General features: G+C 37.2%; 1 long non-coding RNA gene across 2 annotated transcripts in view; it reads right to left on the reverse strand.

The window, feature by feature from the left end:
* Positions 1–8,081: 8,081 nt before the first annotated feature.
* Positions 8,082–17,479, reverse strand: part of LOC110351368 (uncharacterized) — a 50,694-nt gene continuing 41,296 nt past the window's right edge. Inside the window, exons 3-5 of one of the 2 annotated variants that reach the window (XR_003495592.3) lie at positions 13,752–13,848; positions 13,060–13,174; positions 8,082–8,583 (exon numbers count right to left, since the gene is read on the reverse strand). This is a non-coding gene — a long non-coding RNA (uncharacterized lncRNA). The remainder of the gene's footprint in view (positions 8,584–13,059; positions 13,175–13,751; positions 13,849–17,479) is intronic. The other variant, XR_011807213.1, reaches the window with a different exon arrangement.

A 17,479-nucleotide genomic window follows, 5' to 3' on the forward strand; every position in this document is an offset into this window, starting at 1 on the left:
AAGGCAGCAAATCTAAGTGGCATACAAGGCTATTAAGCAAACTAGATTGGTCCATAATAATAAGAAACATATTTCACATCTGTTGAACAGTTCAGAGCTTTTTACAAGTAATAGGCATACTATGCTGGATAATAGTTGCTATTCTCCATCAGTATATCATTGTCAATGGCTGTGCTGTCTCAAAAGAAGCACTTATCTCATACACTTTATTGCTTGATAGCTTGCTGATTGCTTTTACAAAGCAATAAATTGATGGCCTGATTCAGCAGTGACATTAGGTTATGTTCATTTTCTGTGATTGATGCTTTGAATTAGAACTTTTACATTCCCTTCTGTTTGGAAATATGAAATTCCAACAGACAAACCTGATGTCACAAATAAAATGATACAATTGATGTCATATGAGTAAGATTTATACATTTAAATATCTAACAAGCTTTTCTCTTTATTAAAGTTTCCATAATTTATTTTTGAAAAGCTTATATTTCAATTAAAAGAAGCCAAATAAGGAAAGTAGAAAAAAAATAAAATAAAAGATGAGAGTAAATTTTCCACTCTACAAATTGCTGCAGTAATAGAAATGCATGAAAAGGTGAATAACAAGAACATATTAATTATTTATCTCTCAATTAAATAAACTGAATTATTTAAACATTTTTTTCTGCATGTCTGAAGGTAAAAAGGAATTTCATTATTTTTCACTAGCTGAAAAACTCATCTATCAACCATAGTAGACTTTTTATTATATATCATTTTGAAATGATACATAAAGCAGCAAGGAAAAGGTTTTCCTTTAGAAAAAAAAAAATAAAATAAAAAAGCTGAAAGAAGGAAGGGTGACTGCTAACTGCCTTTTACCATTTCTTAATGATAAATAAATTAAATGGGAAGCAGTGTGTTAAAATAATGTTAAATATGGGACTAAAATTCCCCAAGAAAGCAGGAATCCCAACTCAGTTGTCTGATTTTCTATCTAATGCACTCTCCTACCTCTTAAGGCTAGTCAGCTTTAACAAAACCTAACTGATCAACCAACCAACTAAACAAACAAATAAACAAACAAGCAAAACAAGCTATTGACCATCATTGGAAGCAAAGAAAAAAGATGTCACATGGGGAGGAATTCCAGAATTTCATATTTTCATATCTATGTTATTAGATATGAATTACCTAACTTTGTGACACATGCAGTTCCTTGGCACAGTGCATAAAAATGCACTCCCTAACTGCATCAACACAAGTGGAACAGGAGAAAGACGAAAGCTCTGCTTTGTCAAATGTGATGATATTTTAAATGGATATTTGATTTCTGTATTGAAACTGTTAGGTAGATATGCACGAATTATCAGCTTCAGCCCCAATGGGATCTTTGAATCTGACTGTGGATTGGGTACAGTTTTAACACCTCAGCTTCCATATCATCAAACCAAGGATGATATTAATTACTGATCTTCTTGATGATGAAGCCATATTTGTTCATTTACTACCTTTTATACTGGTCTTTTAAATTATAAAGGCACAATATATGTCATATTTTTTATAGTAAAAGGCAAAGCATGATGGACATCTGCTCGTAGACTGATATTCTTATCACAGAAAGGGCCATTAAATATAGTACCCTGAGTACAATATAATTTGTAGGCTATTGACTTTGGCATTCTGCTGAAAATGCAGTGGGTAAGAATTACAAAGGATTTGTACTTTCCTGCAATAACACTTTTGTTTTGTTTCATTTTGTATTGCCCCATTCCATTTGTAAATCCTAGTACAGATGAAAGAAATCATTGGCATTTTGACTTTGTGAAACTTCAGTTATATTAAACATTTTCACCTTTTCAGTTACTCCTTCAAAAATAATGGTTGAGGAAAACAAAATGAAGTATATAATCAGCAAACAAAATACGTATTTCATAGGATGGGCATTTTGTGCTTTTAAAGGCTTTCTTTGTCCTGCTAGAGCAACTTTAACAGGAAAAGAGAAAAAAATATAATAGTAGAAAAAAAATTCTACAGCTCTGTTCTGGATTCAGAAGTCATATTTAAAAACACAGTAAGGAAAAATGCTGCAACCTCCAGGGTCTCTCAAAGTCAATTAGTCCATGAACGGGTGCCAGGCAAGCTCTTACCTTCTCTGCAAGAACAAAAGCAGAGCCGATGGCAATCCAGAACTATTGTAACTTATTTCTGTTTTCAAACTGACAAGAGAGAATGATCACAAAGAAATTAATTCCAAGCTTTAATAACATAATCTGATTGTAATTTAATAACATAATGCTGATTGTTATCTTCTGCCTCTCCTACAACAAGATGAGATAGTTGTGGTTGTTCAGCCTAAAGAAGAGGGAGACGTTATAGAGGCCTTCCAGTACCTGAAGGAGGCCTACAGAAAAGCTGGGGAGGGACTCATTATCAGGGAGTGCAGCGATAGGACAAGAAGTAATGTTTAAACTAAACGAGGTAGGTCTGGATTAGATGTAAGGAGGAAATTCTTTACTTTGGGGGTGGTGAGGCACTAGAACAGGTTGTCCAGAGAAGCTGTGGATGCCCATGGCAGGAGGGCTGGAACTCTCTTTCAATACAAGCTATTCTATGATTTCATGTTTCTAAGCATCCATAGTATTTTTATGGCTTTACTACTCCCAGAAAGAGCATACATAAATATATGCATATGCCCAAATAACGTTTTTTAAAGCACCTTTTTTTTTTTTTTGAGTTGCGCTTCTGCAAGTAGAAGAGGGAAGCCTGTCAAGATAGCATGAAGAAAAACAAGGAACAAAAGCTAATTCCTCCCTGAAATTGTATTGAAGATACAGAATTATCTATCTTTATTTCCCAGTTCTGGGGAGATTTAGTGAAGCATGTAAAATATGGAGAGTGAAAAATGCTCCATCTCCTCTGATCTTCCTTAAGTGAAACAACTGTAGTCTTTTAAAAGTTAGCCAAATCAGTGGGACACAGATATAATAACATAATTGATTTAGTGTGAGCATTAGCATCAGTAAGAGTAGTGTTTATGAAGAGAAGAGAAGAGAAGAGAAGAGAAGAGAAGAGAAGAGAAGAGAAGAGAAGAGAAGAGAAGAGAAGAGAAGAGAAGAGAAGAGAAGAGAAGAGAAGAGAAGAGAAGAGAAGAGAAGAGAAGAGAAGAGAAGAGAAGAGAAGAGAAGAGAAGAGAAAAAGTAATAGTAATTTTTTAAAAACTATGTGAATGGTGTCAAGGGACAAGAAGAAGGAAAAGAAGGTTGGTGTTTCCCTGTTTCCCTGAGAGTTAGAGCAATTCCTTTGATATTCTTAATTATTGTATAATTAATTATATTATTGAATCACAGAATTGTAGGGGTTGGAAGGGATCTCAAGAGATCATCAGGTCCACCCCCCCTGACAAAGCAGGTTGCACAGGTACTCATCCAGACAGGTCTTAAAAATCTCCAGAGAAGGAGACTCCACAACCTCCCCGGGCAGCCTGCTCCAGTGCTCTGTTACCCTTACTATGAAGTTCTTTAACATGATGGTGCGGAACTTACTGTGATCCATTTTATGTCCATTGCCCCTTGTCCTGTCCCCACAAAGCACTGAAAACAGGTTGGCCAAATCCCCATGTCTCCCTCTGTGGTGGTTCCGCTCAAGTGGGCAGCTGAGCTCCACCACAGCCGCTATCTCACTCCTCCTCCTCAAAGAGGAATGGGGAGAAAATACGATGAACAAGGCTCAAAGGTTGAGATAAGGACAAGGAGATCACACAGTAATTATCGTAAGGGGCAAAACAGACTTGGCATAAGGAGACAGTAAAATTTATTGCTTATTACTAACAAGCTAGAGAAGTGAGAAACAAAGGAAAGAAACCAAAAGCACCTTCCCCCCCCATCTACCCTCTTACACCTTGTCCCCCCGAGTGGCACAGGGGAACGGGGGAATGGAGATTATGGTCAGTCTATAGTGCTTCTCTGCCGCTCCTTCTCGATCACTCTCATATCCTGTGCTGTGGGGTCCCTCCCATGGGATGCAGTCCTTGATGAACTGATCCAGTGTGGGCTTCCCACAGGCAGCAGCTCTTCCAGAACTGCCCCAGATATGGGTCCATACCATGGGGTCCATCCCTCAGGAGCAAACTGCTCCAACCTGGGTCCCGCATGGACAGCAGCTCCTGCCAGGTCACCTGCTCCTGCGTGGTCTCCAGGGCTACAGGTCTGGCCCAGAATCTGCTCTGACAGGGGTCCTCCACAGGCTGCAGCCTCCGTCAGTGCAGGTCCACCTGCTCCACCATGGTCTCCTCCACGGGCTGCAGCGTGGAACCCTGCTCCATTGTGGTACTCCATGGGCTGCAGGGCGACAGCCGGCTTCACCATGGTCCTCACCACAGGTTGCAGAGGACTTCTGCTCTGGCACCTGGATCACCTCTCCCCCTCCTTCTTCACTGCCCTTGGCACCTGCAAGGCTATTCCTTACTCCTCTCACTCTCCCAGCTGCTGTGTGGTGCAGTGTTTTTTTTCGCTGTCTTAAATATGCTCTCACAGAGGTGCAAAACAACATCGCTTATTGGCTTGGCTCTGGTCAGCAGTGGGGCCCTTCCCAAAGATGGGGCAGCTTCTAGATCCTTCTCACAGAAGCCACCCCTATGGCCCCCTGCTACCAAAACCTTGCCACGTGAACCCACTACACCCACACTTAAGATATTTTTAAATGTTAATAAGATCCTCTCTCAGTCTTCTCTTCTCAAGGCTGAACAAACCCAGGTCTCTCAGCCTTTCCTCATAGGAAAGAGCTCCAGGCTACATATCATCTTTTTTGTCCTCCGCTGGACTCTTTCCAGGAGATCCCTGGAGATTTTTTTGTAGCGGGGAGCCCCCAGAACTGGACACAGTACTTCAGGTGAGGCCTGACCAGGGCAGTGTAGAGTGGGAGGATCACCTCCCTTGACCTGCTGGCTACACACCTTTTAATGCATGCAAGAATAGGATGTCTCTGACACGCTCCAGGAAGACAACAATCTCTGTAGAGATTATCCAGATGGCAAACAGGAGCCTCAGTGCCCCAGATAAAGGAGTCCCCAATCACTAAGACTCTCTCTCCTTTTTTATTGTGGCACTGTTTTGGAGACAGCACCCCGTCCAGCCCTGCTCCCTATGCTTTGTACTTCTCTCAAACTTGACATGCTTGTCAAGGCCTGGGTTCTGACTGCTGTCCAGACCCTCATCCTTTTCCTGCCCAAGAGCCTCAAATCTATTACCCAGGGACACTGTGGGAGTTGATGGCACCATGGGTGTTTGGGGCAGATGTCTCCTTCTGCTTTGAGCAGAGACACAAGTCCAATCCCTTTCCTCTCATGGGTTGTCAAGCCCTCTGTCCTGCAGGTGAGCAGCTGGATCAGCTACTACCCTTTACAGGGACTTAGGAAGGGACTGCTGGCCTTCAGTAGGGGAAGGTTGACACCTCCTATCTGTCTCCCTCAGAGACTCCCAGGAGCCCCTCAGGCTGTCAATTTCTTGCTGCAGTCCAGCCATCTGCTCAAACAGTTCCTTGAACAGGGCACACCTGCACACATGACAATCCTCTCTTCCCTCAGTACCCAGGGGGGCCTCCAGATTCCAGAACTCCTCACAGTCTCCAGTCTGGACTGCCACTTCACCCCTCAGGGGATCCACCTGGGTGCCCACATGAGCCCAGAGAGGCTCTGTCCCTTCAGCATGGTTTGCTGCCTCGGCCCGGCCTCTGTGATGGGTACCCACCACGATGAATTACAAGTTGTAAGAGACAGAGCTCCCAAAGGAGAGGAAGGGGAAAGGAGGTGGTAAAGGGAGGAGAAGATCCTCCCTGCACTTCTCCCTGCCCTGCTTGAGCTGCCCCATGCAAACTGCCCGCGCAAACTGCCAAGCCAGTCCTGTCCTGTGTGTGCATCCTGTTCATGGTGCCCCATGAACAGGAATTCTATATTAATTTAATTAATATTAATTTAATTAATAATAATTAAATTAATGTATTAATATAATTAATATATTAATTTATATTAATTTAAGTAATACCTTGGTTACCAGAAACCAAGCACAGGTTTACATAACATTAATGAAGACTTATCAAATAAGGACACCAAAGAAAATTTTCCAAGTAAAAAATAAAATGATAATAATAAAAATTCTCAGCAAAATTTCCACTTACAATATGTAGTAGTTTTCCATGCACTTTACCCCCTATTTGGTGGTAAGAAAAGAGAAGAAAAAGAATTGAAAAAAATGTTGACACCTGTAACTTTGACATGCTGAGCCTAAATGAAACTGCTGTGAATTTCTAGCACACACTTTCTTTTGTGTACTGCTTTCAACAGTTTGAGCTGGGGAATGTAAAACAAAGTGAATCACAGAGGCTTTCTAATATTCTCTCCATAGTAGTAAAGGTTAAAAAAAAAAAAAAAAAAAAGCTTTACAGTCCCTCTAAAATACTGACTCTCTACTGTGTGCAATGACTTATCCAACATCTTTCATTCTGCTAAGACAGGAAAAGACATTGAGTGAAGGGAAGAGGAAAAAATAATTAAAAAAAAAAATCATAAGCATATTAACCTATGATGGAACAGTTAAATTTCTCATTGATGTAGTTACCTCTTATCCTCTAGAGGTTTCTGAATACAGATAACATTTCAAACTATTACTAGTGTGCTTCATTCCCCCCAAAAAAAAAACAGCAAAACAAAGCTCCCTTTAAGTATACTACTTTTTGTTGTTGCTTTTTCCATCAAAATTATGATCTCTTGAATCTCTTTCCATAACATGTTTTGAAAATAGTTATAACCATGCCATTTATCTGTGCTTGTAAGGTGTAGCCCCCCCTACAGGAGCTCTGATGTACATGTACATGTACTCCACAGTCCCCATGCCTCAAACACACAGAACAGAAACCTGTTGCAGAACGTTAATGTCCCTCTAGCATAAACTGAGACAAAGGCACAGATATTGTGTCCCATCCTTGTCCTGAAATCAATGTGCTTTTATAGATTTAGTGACAATTCCTCCTTTTTTTTTTTTTTCCTCTCTCATTTCTTTCCACTGCCATGGCACAGACTTTAGCTCAACTGTTTCATCTGACATAGACATGCACAGTGTCTCTTGAGCAATGGATCATGTTCCAGGTGCTCAGAGTGACAGTTTCTCATTCATTGAGTGCCACTCTTCAGAACCAGCAGTAAGAAATCCATACTGATATCCTTCCCAGAGAGTTCAGCCCTAGGACAACTGGCAGACAAGCTTCAAGCTTAAATGTAGAAATGGTCTGCATGTTTTAAACTTTTGCAATTTGTTGATTTTTGCTACTAGTTAGCTAACTTTTTCTCTAACACATTTTAACCTTTTTTTTTTTTTTTTTTTAACTGTTATTATTTATTATTATTATTAGATATGCTTCCAGTAAAATTAAAAACAAAACGTAACATAAATTTTGCATTTTGGGAGTCAGTTATCTGAACTACTATTTTCACTACCACGATGAAAAAGGACATTAAGGTTATGGTTATTTCATGGCACCCATCATGTATAGGATGCCACAATATGCAGAAAACAGGAAACCATTGCATACAGTACCAAAGATTTCTTAACTGTCATACAAACACTGCAGTTCATGCCCTGCAAGATACCAGCAGCCAATACCACTAGGGGATCCTCCAGCAGGCAAAGGAAAATAGCTACAGGAAATAAATCATTTTGTCCCTCTTAGGATAAGGTCTCAGTAACTGTTATCAACACTACTTTTTGTAACTTTCTTGTTTCTAACAGTAAGAAACAGTTTTGTATGGTCAAATAGTAGCTAAAAGATGACAAATATTCTAAGACTTAACTTTTAAATGGCCCAGCATAGCTTCAGCAGTTTTGCATAAATAGTTTTCTTCAAAAGAAATGCCAAGACTGATTTACTTTTATCATCCTAGAAGTGTTAGTAAAGGTAACTTTCAGTGAAACAGAAAAACAAAATGTTTTGACAGGAGCCCAAATCCTAAACCTTAAATAAATAAATAAATGAAAATAAATTAATAAAACCAATCCTTTATTGAAAAAAAAAATAAAAAATAATAATAATAAAAAAAAAAAACTAGCACCATTTCCATTTCATTTCCATTTTTAAGAAGGGTTATGCATTTAACAATAAAAAACTACCAGGATCAGCTGTTCAAGCATCTTCCATCCTAAATATTGGAACACAGTACACACAAATACAAAGCTCTCAGTTAAAAATTTAGTGATAATATTTCAAATATGCAAGCTAAATAACTGTTTATCAGCAGCTCTTTTGGAGTCAGTGCAGTGCATATTCAAAGTTCAAAACTCCTATCGTTTTGTTGCTGTGTGAATTGTCTTCAAGTAAGACTTAGTAATCATACTGTTATATTCCTGTAAAAGATGACAAAAAATGCTGCATGGTTTGGGACTGAGGAGAAAGAGGAAACAAATTGAAGCATTTTTGATTAACTGCTGTAGAGAAGATATAAAACTGCCTCTAGTCGTTGAATGGTGGTGTGGTTTAACCTGGCCCGCAGCTAAGCGCCACACAGCTGTTTGTTCACCCTCCTCTCTGGGATGGGGGAGAGAATCAGGAAAATGAAGCCTGTGGGTTGAGACAGAGACACTTTACTAGGACAGAAAATAAAATAATAATAATAATAATAGTACTACTAATAATAATGTGTACAAAACAAATGATGCACAATGCAATTGATCACCACCTGCTGACAAGTGACCAGCCTATCCTCGAGCAGCCACCCCCCCACGCCAACCAGCCACACCATATGAATTGTTCAGCATGATGCCAGATGGTGTGGAATATGCCTTTGGCCAGTTTGGGTCAGATCTCCTGGGTCTCCTAGTTACTGCTGCACCCCTAACCTGCCTTCTGGCAAGACAGAGTGAGAAGCTCAAAGTCCTTGGCTTAGTATAAACACTGCTCTGCAACAATTAAAACATCAGTGAGTTATCAACATTATTCTCATCCTAAATCCAAAACATAACACCCTACAAGCTACTAGGAGGAAAATTATCCTAGCTGAAATCAGCACAAGTGGATATTAACCTACACCAGAACTTACAAAATAAATTTGGTTTTGAGATCGTTTGTGAAATCACCTAACGATCAATATTCACCTAATGAATAACACAGAACATTTTAAATGAAAAATTAATTTAGTGTAAAGAGGGAGATGTAGTACAATATCACAGTGCAGTCTAGATAACAAACTTCTAAAAAAATTTTACATCTTTAATGTGGTAAATTAAATAGAGAATGGCCACAAAAATTAGAACTGAACAAATCTGGATTAATGTCAGACCTGAGAACTTCCAGAATTTCCTCGTGACTATCCTTAAAACCAAATCAAATAAAAACACAATAACAACTCCCTATAAAACATATATTGTGTAAAAACACAATAATACCCCCTACCCATACAGGTGAGCTGTACAAGCATTTGCATTTCTTTTGGGATATTGATCAATTTCAATGAATTACTTTTTTTTTTTTTTTTTTTTTTTTTTAACTATTTACACTGTGCAAAAGGCAAAAGACACAATAATCCACTTAATATTCATTGAGAAAACTTTGGTATTATGTAACATTTTCACAAAACAGCTCTTATATTGGGAACCTTTATATTGCTTCCTAAAAAAAATAGGTTTTGCAATTTGCTATTTGTCAATACTAGTTTATAACTGGCATACTTATTAACATTCTTATACTAGGATTTATGACTGACCACTATTTTTAATCCAGAATGCACCATTTCTAAACAGTAATGTTTAGAAATGGATAAATGTAGGATTAGAAATGTTCTAAATGTAGGATTTAGAAATGGAAAAATGGATATTGTAGGATATCCATTTAAAAGGAATTGCATAAAACACCATACAGTTTTTACCAATCAATGGAAAATTATAAGCCTGATGATAAACACCATCTGGCTGCACAAAGGGAAGAAGCCACAATCTGAAACCTTACAACACTGAACTGTACATTTTTGTAAACTGTAGCTACAAGAAGAAAAAAAGATTCCTCAGCTGCAAACTCCTAGATCCCTAACACAGAAAAGCAACAGGAAGAAGAAAGGTGAACTGCAGAAACTACAAAATGGTTTCAGTTCAATACTAAAAGGACACTAATGCTGAGATCCTAATGTTGGTCTTCCTAGAGTAAGATTAAAATCTGAAAGGTTTGTAGCTTCACCTGATGTACCATTAAAGGAAGCTTCTTTTTTTCTTTTTTTCTTTTTTTTCTTTTTTAAAAAAAGAACTTTTTTAAATTAAAAAAAAAAAAAAAGTTTTCTTCTGAAGTTATCTGGTCATTGGAAAGAAAGACTGACTGAGATACAACCATTTCATTTTTCTCTCCACTCCTTTCACCCCCGCCCAAGGTTGAAAAGGGAACAGAGAGAAATAAAATGAAAGACTGCCTTATTCTGCCCACAGTATAAAATCAAAATTAATCACCAAAAACTTCTTATGATGTGGAAAGAAACACTCTACCTATAATCCTTAAAACCCCAGTTGTGTTTAAGACAGGAATAATAATGTACTCTCCTGCTGCCAGGAAAGCTCTGAAATGAAGTAAAAGGTCCCCCCCTCACCTTCCCCACCCCCACCCCCCCCAAAAAAAAAAAAAGAAAAAAAATGTTTTCTTCATCTTACAGATAAACACTCAATAAGCAAAATTCATGATAGAATAAATCTGTCTTTATTTAGCAGCAAAGTTTACCATGTAAAGCAGGTGCAGAGGGGCCAGCAGCCCTGGACAGCCTGATACCTTCTCTTCTCTACTCAAGCCCTGAGAACTGCATGTACCTTTTAGCAAAGATTTTATTAACAAACCACCAATATTGCTTTACATGGTAAATGTAAGATCCAAAGCCCTACCTTAGAAACAGCTCTTGATGATGGATGTGTCTCTTGTTTCAACTATATATCCTGTTTTTCAGTAAGTATGATAGCTTCAACTCCATGGATCTAAATGTTCTCAGCTGATTAGATTAGTTAAATGCCAACTCTCACTTCGGGACCTCAGGGCTGCAGCAGTTTCTGTTAAGCTATTGATTGGAAAGCTAGGCTAAAATATCAAGGTTCCACACACACTTTAAAAACCAACCAACAACAACAAAAAAAAAATCTTTGAAAAATATAACAATTTTTTGTGTGTTTTTGTTGTGTGTTCTTCTTTCCTACATTTGAAAATTTGATTGTTAGTGCTACAGGAAAAGATAAATTGAATATATAAGCTAGGTGATGGGTCTCACTTAATGAAGCAGAACCATGTATTCAAACCCGCTGCAAGTGAAGAGCAATTCAGAATATGAAATTAAATTTCTTTCAGATCTGACTATGGAGTTAATTCAGCAGATGCATTTTTGAATGATTTTTTTTTTTCCTTTTTTTTTTTTTTTTGTAGTTAAATATTGAAAGGTATATGAGTTTCTGGATTATTTGAATCACTGTAACAGACAAGAGTATTATTGCTTTTTTATTTTTATTTTTTTTTTACCTTCTAACACTTTTCTTAAGCTTTACTCTTCTGCAGCTTGCCATCAAACAATCAATCTTTCTAGAAACAAATACAAGTTGTGCCTCCCTCTCCCACCTGCTGTTTGGAAAAACATCAGAATATCAGTTTTTCTACTGTCTTCAGGTTCTTACACTGATGAATGCATCTGAGCCTTTTCCAGAATTAAGCACTTTTTCTCACTTTTCTAATTTCTGATTTAATGTTGATTCTTAACATTCTTCATACATACCAAGAAACTATGATTTTTACTGTTCTCAGTGGCATTTTTTGTTTTATATTAATATACTATCAGACTACATGTCCCTCTTGCAGAAAATGAAATTGAAAGATGCTTCTTGTTTAGACTTGAAATCAGGAATCTTAACAATTCACTGGAAACAAAGCCTCAACAGATAAAGCACAACTAATTATACTACATAGAAAAGGAAAGGATCCCAAGTTTAAAATGTAATGTTTTCTGAAAAGCAGAGACTACAGATTAGCCTCACAATGTCTTTGGACAATAAATAAATAAATAACCAAGCAAACAAATAAATAAATAAATAGTTTATCTCAAACATCTAATAGTAGTTGATGATAATGTTCTTCTATAAAATAAGTAAGAATGGTTAATGTCAGATTAAAACTTTTTGCCATCATTTCTTAAGTCTGACCTTGGGAGACATCTAGGGGTGAGAGGTTTATTTTGTAATTGGTGTCCCTGCTGAAATTGCCAACAGGTGCAGAGGGGCCAGCAGCTCTGGACAGCCTGATACCTTCTCTTCTCTACTCAAGCCCTGAGAACTGCATGTACCTTTTAGCAAAGATTTCATTAACAAACCACCATGCTTGGTGTCTAATTGGGAATTCATTTTTACAAAAGGAAATAATACTTGAAATAGCTTTTTTACATAGTTGTAATTGCAATTTATATGAAAACATAGTCATTTTTATATTGTTCATTTGTAGCATTTTTTTTTGAGTGAATTCCCATAGCACATACCTAGATTATCAGCACAGGAAAACACTCTGCACACTCAACATATTGCTTTACAATTACTCAGCCTTTATATCCAGTATTTGTGGACTAAAGGTAAATCAAACTACACAAAGTTTCCCAGTATCTAAGATCATGTTATAATAGTTGGTGTCCAACAAGAAATTGAAGTAATAAATTATCTTTAGTTGTTTTATTTTGTTTATTTTGCATTTATTTTTGAGAGTCTGAGGAAGTATCTCAATTGTAAAGCCACACCATGATACTGTTTTAAAAATTGGTGGGGTATCCAATTATTTTGAAATGCACATAGAACAGTACTATCCAGTAGCTTCCCCACGTTTAACTCCTCTAACAGGAACTAAATGTAGAGCCTGTAAATCAGCAGAGAGGATCAAGTGAGGCCAGGATCTTTCATACTCTGACCATTCACCATGCAATCATGAGGGCTTGAAATGGTGGGCAAGCCAGAAAATATTTCATTTGAAATATAGGCAACTTGCATTTCTACTTGGTTTGGGATCAAAAGATTAAGGTAGAATAGGAGCACCTTTCATACTTACCTTAGTGCCTCCGGACACTAGAAATTCTTCTTAACACCCATTAAAGGCAAAATGGAATAGTATGAATATTCAGCTGCTGGTAGAGATCCCCTGTTCACTGGAACTCACAGCCCAACTGGATGGAAAACCGTCAGTTACCAACCTCCCATAGCGAAGGGAAACCAAGAATTTTAACGGTAAATCATATGCCTAATGCATAGACCTAGTCCTCTTTTGATAATTTATGTTCTTGTTCCAGCAAGAGGAGAGTAGGAGAATTAAATAACTGTGCAAACTGAGAAGGATCAACATTGATCATGGGTCATGAACCTATTGCCCCGTAGGTTATATGTCTATGTAGAATGATTCTATCACAATGATTTGGCACACAGTAAGTTAAAACTTTGAAACTCTGGGGCATGATGGGTGGAGAGGAAGGGTGTAGGTGTAATTAAAAGTTAGTGTGTGTGTGCATCTATGTATAATATATGAAACATACTATGGTTATGGCACAGCACAATTTTAAAGCTTCTGCTGCTCTGAATTCAGATTTAAGTCACCTAGGATCACTTTAAACACAGAAAAATTAGGCTTAGTTGTTATCCTCTTTCTGTTTTGCTTATATCACAGCATTAAAAAAAAAATTAAAAAAAGTAAAAAAAAAATATAAAATGTAAGTCAGCAATCACTTCTATACAAACAAGAGAACAAACCTGCTCTTTCTTCCAGGTCGACCCACAAGTTTTTGATCTTTTTTCTTATGTTCCTCACTCATTTCTGTGCAGGAATGAATCAGCCACAACCTTCATTCTTGGGATAAAAAAAAAAAACAAAACAAACACACATAAATTCTGTCCATGGTTCTGTTCATGCTTCTGAGAGTCTGGTCTACCAAACTGTTCCTGCTCTGAGAACAAACATATCCTCCCCTCCTATCACAAATAACAAATTTTATTCCCATATCAATGAATGCATACATAAAACAATATATCCATGCATTAAATATCATATTAGTATGAGTTTTTAATATAATATACCATTAATATCTAACAAAATTACTTCTTAAGAAAGGTGTCATTTTCTGGAAATCTGTGTAACTAGATCATGAACAACTGCAGTGTCGTGGATGATCAATGCATACTAGAAAGGATGAGAACTGTTATTTTATTTTTTTATAGCACAACAGATTTTTCCTAGGAAGCATCATCTAGGCTACAGAAGACTACTTTTGTTTCTTTATTCCTCCACTGCAATCATTTATCCTACAGACTTTATGTAATATTCAGGAACCCATTGTGTCATAATAAACAATCAGTGCCAAGGTAGTTCTTGCCCCTAGAACTAATAACTAACATACTCATCAGGTAAAGCGCTTTATCAGTAAGGGTGAATCTGCAAGATCCCCATTTTGTTGTTGAAGTTACACAGCTTCACCAAGTGAAAAATTTCACCCACAAAATCACTCCTTTAAAAAGATAGACTAAACTTTTTGAAATTTCAGATTTATTGGGACTTAAATAACTAAATAATAATAATAAATATACACATGCTTATGACTGACATAGCTAAGCTAGTAATATTCTAGGTGTATTTTCTCTCCAAAATTAATTGTCCTGAATGTGACAAAGGGTAACGGTTCTTATAGTAGATATATATAGTCTCCAGCCTTACGTGCCACTCTAGGCAGCTTACTTTGCCTTGTAATGCCTCCTTCTTTCTTCCATGCTCACCTATAAACCCTGCATCCACGTTTTTGATTCACTTATATGGTGCCAAAAATCTCAGCTACTCAGAATCACAGAATAGTCTAGGTTGGAAGAGACCTCCAAGATTACCCAGTCCAACCTCTGACCTAACACTAACCAGTCCTCCACTAAACCATATCACTAAGCTCTACATCTAAACATATTTTAAAGACCCCCAGGGATGGTGACTCAACCACTTCCCTGGGCAGCCCATTCCAATGCCTAACAGCCCTTTCAGTAAAGAAGTTTTTCCTAATATCCAACCTAAACCTCCCCTGGTGCAACTTTAGCCCATTCCCCCTCATCATTTCACCAGGCACATGGGAGAATAGACCAACCCCCACCTTGCTACAGCCTCCACATGTACATGCATAGAAGATACAATCTGAGTACATACAGTAGTATTGACAGGAAAAAATCTTATGAAATCATGCAGTTTACAAACCAAGATCTCACCAGTTAGGAAAAACTGCCACCACTACAGTTGTTCCACTCCTCATGGTCTCATACATAAACACATTACAGTACAATACATGATCCCATACTAGGTTTTTCAGGAGAGACAACCTCTACCTCAGTACAGGATGATTACTTGTCTGCAATGTTTACAGAAGGAATTAATAAATAAGCTGCATAGTCACTAGATATGCACTGCCTGATTTGACATGTTCATTCTGGGCTATTTGAAGCTCCAGAAATTTCTGTGTGCAGCTACATCCAATCTTGCTTTCAATAAGCTCAGTACTGCTAACATTGGCTGATTCAAGAGTCAAGGTGAAGTAATACGACAGTTACGGTGACATATCTAGTGCATGTGATGGGGCCTGAAAGCTGTATATTTTATTTTTAAATGTTCTGTTGATCATGAAAGCCGCCTGCTCACTGCTTTTTCTAGATCAGTGAGAGCCACACAACTGTGGGAAGGAAAAATGGAGCCATCCATGCAAGTCACTGAGCATGGTCAGCTGGGAGAAGCCTTCTAGACAGCAGGAGAGGAATCTTATTGCCAAAAGAAGATGTAAAGCTTATCAAAAACAGTAGGGTACAACAATGTAATCATCTTCATGGAACAGGAAAAAATAAATAAATAAATAAAAACAGTTATTGGAAACTGTTAGACTGAGATAAGGGCTTGAGGAAAGATCCCACCCTAGAAGAATACAAGAAGGAGGGGTTGGAGAGAAAGAAAATGTCAGACCTTTTTATTTTAATGTGTCTAACCCAGCAAATCTGACTTCTCTATGTTTCAAAAGTTTCCTTGTTCCTTGCACTCTAATAAGACAGAGCTTTAATAATTGGAAAGCCTTTGGTGGTTTTCAGCATTCTCACTTTAAGGAAAAGACACAGATTGTTCCACTTCAAGAATCAGGCCAAATTGGGGTCTTGTCACAACTTGTTAGTAAGAAATGTCTCAGCGTGTGAAAACTGTGCTGAAACTGTTGCTCAGAAATAGAGAGTGTTTTCTCTCTGTGGTACTTGTACAGCTTGAGCAGTTCACCACCTGAGCAGTTCACCATCTTTAACCTATTATCCTCAACTTCTTGAAGTGAGGTACAGAATAACTATGATTTACTTCCTATTTCCTTCAACTAGGAAACTGAGAAATCCAAATCATGCCCAGTCTGTAGTTTACTTTATTAATAAATAAAACAGCCAATTCTACCACATATCAGGTTGCTTCTGTAAACCTTGCATTTTCTCTTTGTTAAAGTAGAAGTCAACAGTTCTTATTTGGGATTTAGCTTTTTTTTTTTTTTTTTTTTTTTTTTTGCTTTATGTTAAAAGGAGAGAGGAAGTTATTAGTGACCTTCAAATCAATGTCTATGGTTGAAGAATGGAAGCATGCTTCCTGAAACTGCTGGCACTCAGATGGTGATTGACATTCATTGACAATGAGTACTACTAAGCTTTAATTCCTTTCTAAAAATGTAACCCTCCACCTATACAAGCGTGTAATACCTTTATTACATAGCTTGTTTCATTCATGTCTGCATTTTGTCAGGTTTGTTATATTTCTAAGTATCCTTGATTAGAAATAGTTGTCCTCTATTTCACCCTTCAAGTAAAATTGTAAAATCATCAACAAGCACTATGGACAACCACCTAACAGAAATTCCAAGACACTTTAAAAAATACTACTACTACTAAAACAAGATGTTTCCCTTGACAATTATAATTCCACTAGCATTTTTATTTGTTCTTTCAGAATAAACACTTATTGAATCACAAGGATTAAATAACAACCTTTGCCACAAAGTTAGTCTGACTTTTCAGTAATTTAAAAAGTTATTTCCATGATTCAAAATTCTGAGCATGTCTGGGCAGAGGAGAATATAAAGAATTGCTAACTGCTGTTTGGACAAATCTTTTTCTGTTCTCTCCCCATGACCATTTTATAATTTGAGAGTATGACATCAATCTTGACTTCATTTACAGTAAGGATATACACTTATTTAGAGACCAGATGGTGGTTTATATCTGATAATATTCAGATTTTTTTTTCTTTTTTTTACCCAGTTTATTAGGTAACACTGTAATAAAGGACATAAAATAGTAACTTTGCATACAGCTAGGACCTATTATCTGAGGACCTTAAATCACTTTATTATTTAATAATGATTACTGTTGGTAAATTCAGTCAGGACTTTTTTATTATTATTATTATTATTATTATTTATTATTTCATAGAAAAAGTT

This window comes from Anas platyrhynchos, chromosome 2 (assembly GCF_047663525.1).
Source record: "Anas platyrhynchos isolate ZD024472 breed Pekin duck chromosome 2, IASCAAS_PekinDuck_T2T, whole genome shotgun sequence".
NCBI lineage: Eukaryota > Metazoa > Chordata > Aves > Anseriformes > Anatidae > Anas > Anas platyrhynchos.